The sequence below is a fragment of the Denticeps clupeoides genome, chromosome 11 (genome assembly GCF_900700375.1).
Source record: "Denticeps clupeoides chromosome 11, fDenClu1.1, whole genome shotgun sequence".
NCBI lineage: Eukaryota > Metazoa > Chordata > Actinopteri > Clupeiformes > Denticipitidae > Denticeps > Denticeps clupeoides.
Window position 1 is genome coordinate 14,017,596 of NC_041717.1, and position 13,491 is coordinate 14,031,086.

Genomic DNA, 13,491 nt, shown 5'->3' on the forward strand with positions numbered 1-13,491 from the left:
TGAGGCTCCGGAGAGCAGTCATCCTCTGACAGCTTCCCCTGCTCTGCTTTTTTCAGGGCTGATGCTAAGCTGATTGCGCTGGGAGGGGGGCAGCGGTGGGTGGTGGCAAACGGAACTGAGGGCTCGACTGGAACTAAAAAAAACAACAAAAAAAAACGCACCAGGATCGAGTCATAGCCTCAAAGAATCAAGCACTGAGGTTACGGCTTCTGAAAATCAGATGGAGAATGTCGAAATTATTACGAGTCCACGACTCCATGTGCTACAACGATCAGTGCAAAGGTGGAAGCTGCTAGGCCTGACATGACGTGAAGGCTGTGGTCATGAGTGTTAGATATGCCAATAATTTTAGGGAACCTTCAATCTGTATCGACATATTTCAGGACTGTAACCTCATTTACAAATCAACGCTCAACTAGTGTGTGGATTGGCCACATTTCTGAAAAACTGTCTGTCTGTCTGTCTATCTGGTGTGTTGCAACATAATCTTGTGTCTCTCAATGGAAAAAAAAAAAAACCAAATGTAATATAATATAGATTCGCAAAGTAGGGAGATAACACAGAGTTAAAAAAGTTTTATTTTTTAGTTATCCGGAGTAATAAATGTGACTTTTTTTAAAGGTTGCTGTTCTCAGTGAACAAGCCAGTATAATACCTCAGCTCGACATGCCTTCAGTATGCAAAACAAGAAACCACAAACGCGGAAAATTGAAATGGACACAAACAGTTGGCAGTCGTGGAGAGGGCCAGAGAGATGGAGCGACGGAAGGAAAAAGGAAGTCAAGCTCTGCTCCCTGTGTACCACTCTCGCTGTGGCGCCCGTAATGGTGATTACAGGACGGCGGGGTGGGGGGTGGAGCCCAGCGCCTGTGCAGGCTTGGAATGCAGGCCCGGGGTAACCAGCCAAAACCCACGGCGACCTGGAAAAGCGCGGCGCTCCGGGGTCCAGTGGAGTCCGGCTGGAGACCAGCTTCTGTAGCTGGGCCCCAGATTCCTCAAGCCCGTTGCAAACACACAGACACGCGCAAACAGAACAAAAGCGCATGTGTGCCGCATGCCCCACTTTCAGCAGAATGCCATCATTAGCAGTGTTTAAAAAGAGAGGCTGAGGAGGAGAGCGAGCGAGCGAACGAGAGCAGAAAGACTGAATCGGTATTAATAAAAAACATACCCCTACTGTATGCTGATTCAGTACTCTTATTGGGGGGGGGTCTGGCATCTAGATAAACATGTTTGCCTGCTGCATTTCTCCACTGTATTTGTGTACTTAGTAATACATTACACTCACAAACCACTGGCAGATTAAAAAAAAAAGAAAGAAAGAAAGAAAAGAAAGGATAAAACGAACAGCAAGCAGCAATTGTGTGTGCCAGGCGCAAAAAGACAGAAATTAAGCAGGTATTTACCTTTTGGGTATTTTGTACAACCACGCCCCACAAATATACATCCAGCGATGCAGCTTCTCTGATAGAACATGTCCAGACTGGTGGTGGAAAGTACACATTGCCATGACAGGTGTGGGAGGTTAATAAAGGTTCATCAGCAGCGATGAATTGACTGGATCGGAGCAGCAAGAGCAGTCAAGTACGTAAAATCTGCCATTGTCTGGAACCAGCGGCGGACGCATGCCACAGGGCTACATGATCAACCAAATTAAAACAACAATATTTGCTCCGCATGTCAATGCCACAACACATGGCAGTGAGGAAACAAGAGATATTAAATATCCTAAAAGCATTATTGTTATATCTGCTTTCATTCCGCTTGAACTAGCTTTAAAAAGGGACACGCCAATCAACCTAAATAAAAAAAAATACTGCAAAGTCCCGTTTTCTCGTACAAAACAACACTGACAAATAAACATATCTTCAAAAAAGGAATATTGCGTGATATCGTGTGACATTACTTGTAATGGCATTTTCCATTAGCATTTATTAACTGAATATCTTTATGAGGAGCCTCCTTTAAAAGTGGCCAGAAATAATAATTTTTTTATCCATGTTTAAATTTCTTTGCGATATTTTGAGAGGTATGTGTCCCACTTAGCTATTCTGGTGTTTGCTTATGTGGTCAAGTAAATAATAAAAAAAAAACGTTTACATGATTACATAAATACTTTTGATGCATCTTAGAAGTTTTACTTTTCCTATCACATTTTTTCTCATGTCAGAAATTTTTTTTTTTCTCGCATATTTTATTTCAATTTGCAGGCATCAGGAAGCCGCTATCATTATGTGGTAGATTCTCAGAAGATTTGGGATGTCTGGCAGTCACATGTCTCTATTTAAAATGTAATAAGCAAAATAAGCAAATTTCTGCCATTGTATCGTGATCGTGAAAAATGCCCCAAGCTGATCACTGAGAAATTCGGCCAGCCCTGCTATAATGGATTACTATTAAAAAATTTGTCAATGTAATTAAACGGCATTACATGTAACTCATTATTCCCCAATACTAACCTTTGGAGTGTGTCTAGGAATGTAAATCAGTGAAATGTTGAGGTGGTTGACCTTTGATATGAAAATTACGGACACCTTCCTTGATATTGGGTCATTTAAGTTGAAAGTGGAATTAGCGTTGCCTCACAGGGCTTTACTGTACCGCTCTTGGCCTGATTCGCCCAACATCAGAGGGACGAGGCAGCTAAACAATATTTAACTGGCAGAGCACTGGTTGGCTGCCAAACAAGCCAAACACTCCACTCATCGATACACAGCCCCACTTACGCAAGAACGATTAGCCAACAGTGCACAAGTGTTCTTATTTAAGGACAGACTCATCCAGAACGAGAATGTTACAAGTCTTCCTCACTTCCACAATATTACTTCATTCCTCCCTCGACGGGGAGGTGAGAAATAAGCCTCTCCACCCTGAGGCATTTTCTAGCCCAGATTTTATTTTACTACTTGATTTCATGCTTCAAATATTAATTCTTATGACAAGGCCTCGTAAAGGTAGGAGGAGGTCTGCGTGTCCTTTCCATCACCTCCTCGAGGTACTTGCATCAAACACAAACGCCATCACGTTGCTTTACAGTGGGCAGAGGCGGTTGAGCAGGACACACAGAGAGAGCAGAGCTGTCCTGATGAACTCTGGACATATTTCCATACGGCTCTATGCTTCCCCCTGAACACAGGCCAGGCGCTGCATGACAGTCCTCATTTAACTCTACATTTCAAAGCCTCAAGGTCTATTTATGCTATTATTACACATCCCAGGACCAGAGGGAGAGGAAACGCAGAGCCGAGGAGGTAGTCCAGCAGCACCTGGATCCGGCTGCTGAAAGTCGTGAGACTTGCAGTTTACCACCTGCAAGCTTTTCCTAACCTCCTTTGAGTGCTGCACGGCCAGCAAGCACAGCAAAGGGAGACGCACGCTGACCAGCACACCTGGCACCTGTTCGCCGAGTTCAGGCCGAGGTCAGGATCAGAAAGGCCGGGCTGATTTCAGTGTGGGACAGAGGCCAGATCTGCCACAAATGGCTGAAAAAAAGCAGTGCTTAAAGAGTCACTACTTATAATGACAACTTTCAGAGTAAAATTCTAGTTAGAGAAATGTGTCTAATTTTGATTTAACGAGTAATTGTAATTCTGCAAATCCTGAAATATCAAAATCAATCCCTTTTTAAAACAATGGCAGGGCATTGGAATGTGAAGCAAAGAGGGCAGTCTGGCCTTGAACCTCAGCGCAGTTTGGAACACAATCATATAGACATATTTTCATGATATAAACAAAAAAAATGCGAATTTTTCATCGGTCCACACAGATCAAAAAACCTTTTCCATCATCAACCACCGTGATCCCGGCTGTTGGCTTATAGCTGAAGTGTGATGTTACATACGAGTTCCATGTTTTCAATGTTCAATGAGGCTGCCAGACATCTGCAGTGCCCCCGACTACTTTCCTGGTGTTACTAGCCTAGTGGGATAGACACTCACCAATGAATCAGGAGAAATCCCACTAGCTGCCATTGTGTCACTGAACACGACACTTAACCCCAAGCTGCTCCAGGGGGGGACTGTAAGTTGATTTGGATATATGCTGTAAATGTAAATGTGACATGCCAATTGCTCTTTAAAGGAATTAGGACACCTTTATAAAAAAAAAACCCTGATGTTGGACTGGTGTTATCTCACAGGGTTTGTATCTGCTCAGAAAGGAGTGACATGCATGAATGAATTGAGACACGAACTGAGAAATTAATAAAAAAAGTTGGATTCCTTATGTGCAGCTGAAATATATTAATATCTACTAATTGCATGAAAAACGTAACTTTGCACATCAAATCCATACTTAATTTCCGACTGCTATACACGCAGCAGCTATGGCTGCACTGAGCCTGAAGGAAATCCCTGTGCTTAGTGTAGATACATACATTCCAAAGGCTATTAGCTGAGTAAGCTAGACAGGCCAAAGGTCGCCACCACCAATCCTGATACACTCACAGGAAGAGCTTAAATCGTAACACGGTAAAGCTCAGTGGTGGGTTCAGATGAGGTTTGCCATCGACCAGGCAGGCAACGATTCCACGCGACATCTGTGTCACCATTTCCAGCTGGCTGCCCACCCCACACTCCCCACACACACACAGTCATTTGTGCGAACGTCAGGACCTAAATATACCAAAAATAGAACTATGTGTGCGAATGTGCAAAGGCTCGGTTTTGTTTTCAAATGTTAACATTTTCCCATCAGTCAACACTAGAAAAACAAACAAAAGAAAGGCACATTTCTGGTCAAAAGACATGCATAGCTGACCTATACTTAACTTACTATAATTACGCCTCTTCTATACAGCTAAATAGTCGAGCAAGGATCATGTCACTGAAAACTCCCATATTTCCCCAGTGCTCTTCCGTAACGACATTTTTAGCAGCAAATACAGTCGAGGTTCCAGGCTGCACCTGAGACCTTAAAACTGAACCCAGCCTGGCTGGCATATCACTTGCAAATCTAAAGGCCGATTTACAAAGATAAAGATTTACACTTAAATTTACAGCATTTATCGGACGCCCTTATTAAATTAGCAATTTAGGGTTAAGTGTCTTGCTTAGTAGACAGTAAGTGGGATTTGAACCTGGGTCTTCTGGTTTATAGGCGAGTGTGTTACCCACTAGGCTACTTCCACCCTCATCTTACTACTTACATCTACTACCACCACCAGATCTTAGGCTAAGTGTTTTTTTTTTTTTTTTTTTTAAACATAGTTCTATACCTTAGTGTGGTGCAGAGACCTGTCAGCACAGGATGATAATGACTGGTATGAGAAGGTTGTCTTACCGTTTGCTGAAAACTTCTTACTATCTTTAGAAGAGCGCTGTATACTTTACATTATAACTGGTTGTTTCTTACTGGCCATCACAGGGTTGTAATAGTTTCCATGATGACGCCATTCCTGACTTATTCACAGTTTTAATTAGTTCTCTGTTTACAGGTTTTTCTGGCACACAACAGACAAAGGGAAGGAAAGTGTATTACAATCAATTCAAACCAGTTCTAAGCCAGAAGTAGAATGTGTAAATATATGCGTGTCTATGTGTATATACAGTACAGTACAGGATTGTACTTAACAAAAAAAGGTGAAATTACTGAAAACATGTTTTATATTCTAGTTTCTTCAAAAGAGCCGCCCTTTGCTCTGATTACTGCTTTGCACACTCTTGGCATTCTCTCGATGAGCTTCAAGAGGTCGTCACCTGAAATGGTTCTCCAACAGTCTTGAAGGAGTTCCCAGAGGTGTTTAGCACTTGTTGGTCCCTTTGCCTTCACTCTGCGGTCCAGCTCACCCCAAACCATCTGGATTGGGTTCAGGTCCGGTGACTGTGGAGACCAGGTCTCCACTTTTTGTTAAGTACATAACTCCACATGTGTTCATTCATAGTTTTGATGCCTTCAGTGAGAGTCTACCAATGTAAATGCTCATGAAAATAAAGAAAACACATTGAATGAGAAGGTGTGTCCAAACTTTTAGCCTGTACTGTGTGTATCCAATTCTTATCTACTAGAGATAATTGATAATAATGATAATTTTGTTTAAATCCGTTCTGTGGCTGGAAGAAGGTACCAACGCCTTTCAGTTTAAACACTGGTCGTGAGCAGTAGGTCTGTACCCTGTAATGAAGTATGCAGTCAAGGATTCCCATAACGTGCGCTTGATACGAATATAGCAGCAGGGTCTCCGGAGCGGAAGTAAAGTGAAGCTGAGGCCGAGTGTAAACGCTCCGGTGTCCCCCCGCACACTGACTCATCCTGCTGCTGCAGTGGAGATGTACGGCAGCGCAGTACACACACATAGTCACTCAAATTTCCCTGCATTACAGTATTCATCAGACACACACACACACACACACACACACACACACACACTTACTCCCCACAGAGAGAGAATCACACATAGCCCTGCTCCAGATTCGGGGAGCAGGCCGTTCTAAAGCCAGACCGGATTTTCCAATCAGAGAGAGCGGGGAGATTAATGGCAGCACTGAAGTGGGTTTTACAGTACATGGGTGTAGGAGACAAAACCTCTCACCCACACACACACACACACACACACACACACACACACACACACACAAACACTCTAACACGTCCACCCGATAAAATATTAATCTCGCCAAATTAAAGGCGTCCACGTGTGTGGAAGAGATCGAATGAATAATGAGCTGCACAGTCACGATTCATGCCCCACGTCCTCATGTGATGTCACCCACACACACACTTCCTGCTCTAGGCAGATGGGCCACCACTTTATCGCTGGGCCGTCTACGAGTACTACAAGAAAAAGCAGCTCGCAATCAAAGGTGTCTTCTACACACCTTCGTCTCGTGACAGGAAATAAAAAAGAAGAATGAGCGAGGGGGGAAAGAGAGATGGAAAAAAAAAGAAGGTAGATCGCATGTAGGCCACTGAGTCACTTCCCCAGCGTAATGTCTCATTCTTCCTTCTCACCCCCCATCTTCACAAACGTACATTCTCTATGAATTATGCACATCGGCGGCGGAATTTACAGAGACCGGGCTCGAGCTGGGATTTGGGATTTTATCCCTGTAAAGTCTGCCCGCAATTAATTTGGGAATTAACTCAGGCTCGGAACGGGTGCCGTTCTCTCCCCCATCCTCCTCTCGTTTTTTTTAGAAAAGGTGCCGCTCAGAAACCAGCGGGGCCATTCTCGGCGCCCGCCATGCCTCGCCCTGTCCCCTCATCCCGTGCTGCCACCGGCACGTCACAGGACAGAAGCCCCATGAGCCTCTGTGTCGTCGCAATTAGGGCCCCGATCGGACGGGGCCACTCGACGACCAAACGTGAGTCACCGTTTTCCCAAGTGACAGAGTTGCGGAACCGGCTTGGGTGGGCCACAGGCACCACGGGGGCCAGATGGCACCCCCCCCCACACACACGCACACACACACACGTACGCGTTGACGTCACCGTGCGGCACGACTCGTCCTCCCACTCCTGCCGCGCTGCTCATCAATAATTAACCGAGCCCATCGCCACCTTTCAACACAAGACCGGCAGCATGACTAAGAGCCATAAAAATACACCAACAGGCCTAAAATAGCAAAGCAGGACTCCTTATTGAAATGGGAAACACTATCCCCCCCCCCTCCCAAAACGTGCCCTTCATTTGCATATATACAGGACCGGGTGCTCTGGGTTTTCACAGCATCATTTAACATTTTTACTTATCAATATTTATTTATTTATTTAGGGGTGTTACTCGCTGGCGTCAAACTGATTTTCTCTTCATTTGGTAAAGAATGGAAACTATCCTTTTATCAACTGCAGCCGTTTCCTCTTTTCCTCTCCAGTCAGAAAAGAAGCGACTGACGGGCTGCCTTTTTATCAGCAGCCACGACATCACAAATGATTTAACAAAGTTGGCGGCCATATGGCCACTAATAAACGATACGTGTAAAACCCTCAATTTAGAAAACACACTAGCAAACACGCCAGGTTGGGTGAAGAACCGTATACATCACATGCAAATGGGGACTAAATGCTGGCATTCTCTGCTTATGTATTTAAAATATATATATATATATATATTCATTTATTTCCGAGCTTATGCAAAGTTATGACTCGGCTCTGCCTTCAGCAGGGTCCAGTCGAGGCGGCTGCTTGGGGTCACGTGACACGACGGCTCAAGTCACCGGTCACAGTAAAAAAAAAAAAAAAAAAAAAGGGGGGAATGAGGCCGACTGGACCACGATGTGAATGGTGAGACGGTTTCTTCTAACGAATTACCGTGCGGCGATAATCGCAGCTGAAGCCAAAAGAGCACGCGCGCGTCCCCACACTCCTCCTCCTCCTCCTCCTCGGCACAACTGCCACTTCCTGTGCAGACAGCTGGACTGGCACGCGTGCAAAGATAAACAGGCGCGCCCTGATTAACAGGAAGGGCCCCGCGCAGGGGTCATTACACCAGGAAGTTATTAGGGGGCTCGGGGTCAGAGGGCACGGCTGCACAGGATGACAGTAAAAGGAGCGGAGTCGCTTCTCCCCCCGTTTGATTTTCCCCGACAACTCTGCTTGCCAGAATCAAATGTTCCGCTCCGCAGCGTGAATCTTTCACACCACAGGGGTGCACATCTGTCTCGGCTGTGTGTGTGTGTGTGTGTGTGTGTGTGTAATAGTTTCACCCACATACTGACACAAATGGAACCATTAAGGCTCTGGAACATTTTACATAACACATTGATGTCGTCAAATTCACTTACATGAACAAAAGCTTTTGATTCTTGTTGAAACAATGACGCGTTTCTATGGAAATAACGACAACTAAAAAGGACGCCCGAATCAGTCATTTCATAGACGCCGCGTTTGTATGGTGCTGCCGCCAGATACCGGACGAGCCCGGCCGACGTGTCCATGCCACGTTACCGTTTTTTTGAGGGGGGTCCGGCGAGATTAAGGAAGTGATGTTTCTGGGCTGCAGCCCGAGCAGAAACGAATGGAAAGGGAAGGAAACTGGGCGCATCTGCTACCGATAACGGCGGTTCCATTTAATTGACGGCCCTTCATGTTGCAACGCTATGCAATGCTGTAAAGGGGAAGGGAAAACAAAAGGCTTGGCTGACGTGCTCTACGATAACAATTCTTACGGCCGAAAAAATCCGCTATAGAAAAAAATAACAATTTGCGCTTCACCACAAGCAGTGCACGATTTTAGTGGCATGAGATGCCAACACACCTTTATAATGCAGTAGCCTAGTGGGTAACACACTCGCCTATGAACCAGAAGACCCGGGTTCAAATCCCACTTACTACCATTGTGTCCCTGAGCAAGACACTTAACCCTAAGTTGCTCCAGGGGGAGACTGTCCCTGTAACTACTGATTGTAAGTCGCTCTGGATAAGGACGTCTGATAAATGCTGTAAATGTAAATGTTTATAATACACAAGAGAAAAGCAATGTTTGCATCAGGGAGAGAAAAGAAGGAAATAAATCTCACTTGCTGGTATGATGATGATGACTCTGACAACCCAACTGCCTAGTGAGTAACACACTCGCCTTTGAACCAGAAGACCCAGGCTCAAACCCCACTTACTACCATTGTGTCCCTGAGCAAGACACTTAACCCTGAGTGTCCCCAGGCGGGGGTTGACAGTCCCTGTAACTACTGATTGTAAGGTGCTCTGGTTAAGGGCCGTAAATGTAAATACCACCGGGTCGTAAATTACACCCCATCAGCCTTAATATATAAAAAAAAAAAAATAAAAAAAAAAGCTGGGCTCGGTTGTCCTATGGCGTCTCTGATTTAGCCACGGATGAGCTGAATTTAGGGCAGCGGAGTTTAATCATCTTACTCGACTACCGCCAGCACCCACTGCAGCGGAGGTAAAGCCAGGGTTGCCACTCTCGCCTCAATATCTCACGGTTGAGGTAACTATGCCGCTCGCACATTGGTATGAGCCCCCACATAACACCACGCGCACAAAACACCATCTCTTCCGTTCAGTAGGATTCTCTCAACACAAACGGCCGTATCAAGCGTGCATTCGTCCATCCTGCTGCAAACGCTGCTTTTAAGGCTTGTTGCAGTGGATGCGTTATATGATGCTTTGCATGACTCTGCAAAGCATCATATAACGGTAGTAATAGTAGTAGTAGGGTGGTAGTAGCCTAGTGGGTAACACACTCGCCTGTGACCCAGAAGACCCAGGTTCAAGTCCAACTTACAACTATTGTGTCCCTGAGCAAGACACTTAACCCTAAGTTGCTCCAGGGGGGGACTGTCCCTGTAACTACTGATTGTAAGTCGCTCTGGATAAGGGCGTCTGGTAAATGCTGTAAATGTAAATGTAAGTATCGGGCCGCAGCGATTAGCGCCCCGGCAGTAAAAGGCCGAGGGGGTGAGCGCAGGGGTCGGGCGGAACCTGCGCGCCGTGGCGGCGGTAATTAAGCACAGTCGAGGGTAATCCTGTTAGAGCAACATCTGCACAGAGCCCGGCGCCGGCCCCTCGGAGCCCGGGACCTCCTCGCGGAGCAGGCCGACTTGTCTCAGGCATGAGCTCCCGCGCTCGGGCGCTGGGGACGTCAGCCGGTCCCCTGGAACAGCATTCTTATATTAGGCGGGCTGCAGCGGATCAGCCTTCGACATTAAGCCTGACAGGCGGAGTTCTTAATATTTCATGCGCCCGCTACCGCGCCATATAGAGCCCCGCTGCAGCAGCCGCTTAAACGACGTTCTAATTCCTTCCCTGCTTATATATTTTTCAGAAGTTAGGCTCGCGCGCATGTAAAATGGTTGGGGGAGCGCTCAGGAAAGAGTTGGTTGAGGTGCTCGCATGTGGTGGCTCGAAAAAAAAAAAAAAAAAAAAAAAGGTGGGGGGCAGGAAATCCACACGCACGCCTGCCTCTTGCAACAGGTTGTCAAGCGAAGAGACGCGTGCACACACACACACACACACACATTTACATTTACAGCATTTACCAGACGCCCTTATCCAGAGCGACTTACAATCAGTAGTTACAGGGACAGTCCCTCCCCTGGAGACGTTCAGGGTTAAGTGTCTTGCTCAGGGACACAATGGTAGTAAGTGGGATTTGAACCTGGGTCTTCTGGTTCACAGGCGAGTGTGTTACCCACTAGGCTGCTACTACCACACACACACACACACACACACACTTCTGTGGTGATACTGATGCTCAGAAACTGTGTTAAACGTGGAAGGACAGGGAAGTTCAGAGTCGCCACCCCAAATACCGGAAACAGGATGCTTAGCTGATTAACATGGCGTGTCTGTGACATTAGCCGAGCTCGAACCATATTCAAACGAGATCGCCTCAGGTTATTTAATGCCACCAATCACTCGAATATCTTAAAAGACCACCGTCCGCACTAGCGTACCCAAGAGCCTTTGCACTAGGCCACGGTCATGTGAAACTAGGGGGCATGACCCCGGCCTCGGTTATCAGTATTACGTCGCTCTGCGTCGCCGTAGAATTTCAGCAGAATCCCACAACGGGACGCGGCACCAACAAGCTGGCCGGCAGCCAACGATCTGCTTCCTGGTTCCTAGTTCCAGCAATGAGCGTGCATGATATCAAACACGAAAACACGTTTCATGTCCCCGACACTGATGTAACGTCACGTTAAAGTACCCCCCAATAAAACACAACGACCACAACGGACCTTATTATAGAGATGGATTAACGGGACCATGGCCCTTCCAGAAACCCTCCAACAAGAAACGATCGGCCCGGCCAGCTGAGCAAACACACGTACTTCCCCGTACGCCATGTCCTTCACTGTCAATGTGAAACACTGCCGCACAGCACACGGTGACACAACGGAATGTGTCCTCCGCTTTTAACCATCACCCTTGGTGAGCAGTGGGCGGCCATGACAGGCGCCCGGGGAGCAGTGTGTGGGGACGGTGCTTTGCTCAGTTGCACCTTGGGGTTTGAAGCGGCACCCTTCTGATTACGGGGCCGCTTCCTTAACCGCTAGGCCACCACTGCCCCCTAAATGTAAATGTGAAGCCTTATTCACACCAGGGCCGTCCAAGGGGGCTTTACAGAGCAGACAGCGTGCGGCGATGACGTCGTTTCTCGCACGGCCTGGTCCCTCCGTGGGTAACGCTGCGGGCGTGACGTCGCCAGGTGCGTCCTCAGGTGCGAGGCCGAGCCCGCCGACTGGGACCCGGGGTCGGGGCCCGCTGTCATGGCCGCTGCCCGCCGTGTCGCTCGGCGGGACGGCGCGTCTGCGTCACCGCGGGCCCGACGCTCGCGACGTGACGGCTGAAACCGATAAGGCGACTTCGCGTCTTTCAGACGGACTTGTTTTCAGGCGACGTCGCGCTGTTGTGAGCTGAACTGCGAAGATGAATCGTAATAATATATTTGACGGATATTTAAAAAAAAAAACAAGCGTAATAACGCCGCGGCTCGCCCGTGTTGGTAAGTTGGTTGTAGTTGAGTAGTAAGAAGGGCAGGTGCGCGGAGTAAAGTTACTCTGCCCCCCAAAACACACACACACACACACACACACACACACACACACCAACAACGCACCAGAAAGCGTGTCTCTACTCACCCAGTTCCACGTCTCCTCGCCGGAATAAAGAGTTAACGCAATATATATATATATATATTCACTCCATTCCGGACGCGCAGCTTTATAGTTATTCTTTCACTCCTCGGTCCGCCAAGTGCGTGAAATAAAAAAAAAAAGTCTTCCTGGACGAGGACCTGCGGCCTCCCAGCGCCACTGTCACGCGGAAATAACAAGTTTTTTTTTTTCTTCTTCTTCTTCTTCTTCTCGCCTCGTTTCTTGCAGAAGAGAAGTGGAGAGAGAGAGAGAGAGAGAGAGGCGCGTCGCTTCAGCCGCCGAGCGACTCCCAACTTATCAGCGGCGCCCGCCTTCTCCGCGCGAAATGTCCCAAAAGCTGCCGTCCATGACAGTGTCCCTCGACGGGTCCGCCGGCGACCTCATGCGCGGCCGTCGCCACAGGACGAGCGGGGACGCGCGGACACCGGAGCGGCGCGTCCCTCCGCACTTCCCAGCCTGGACATGTCACGGACGGACGGACTTGCAGGGCGAAGCAATCGAGCGCAGAAGGAGAAGCGGCGACGAGACGTCGGCGGTGTCGGTTTTCTCTCTCTCTGTGTGTGTGTGTGTGTGTGTGTGTTTTATTATTATAACCCTGACGCGATTGTCGAGAGCTGCCAGAGGAGTCGTGCGACGGCGCGGCTGGAACGCGGCGGTGCGACTCCCGCGGCTGCAAACACGGCGTCTTAAAATAACGTCTGCGCCGCTGTCACCGCGAATTAATCACCGGAGCCGCTGCGCCACCTGCCGGCATGGATCAGAATTACAGCAGAATTACGCCGCGACCCGCGTGATCGATGCGATCATCCCCAAAAACCAAGCGTTTCGAGATATCACGCAAGTTGGATATTTTCGTATGTCCAAAATCATTCAAAAGTCCACTGCCTAATAACCGTGTGTGTGTATTTAAGGTGAAAGTGAAGTGATTGTCATT

The 13,491-nt window shown here is 47.5% G+C and overlaps 1 protein-coding gene across 1 annotated transcript in view; it reads right to left on the reverse strand.

The window, feature by feature from the left end:
- The window catches only part of taok3a (TAO kinase 3a), a 37,947-nt gene extending 24,777 nt beyond the window's left edge, over positions 1-13,170 (reverse strand). Inside the window, exon 1 of the mRNA XM_028997299.1 lies at positions 12,543-13,170. The gene's annotated coding sequence lies outside the window, so the exon portion shown is untranslated. The remainder of the gene's footprint in view (positions 1-12,542) is intronic.
- Positions 13,171-13,491: the final 321 nt, after the last annotated feature.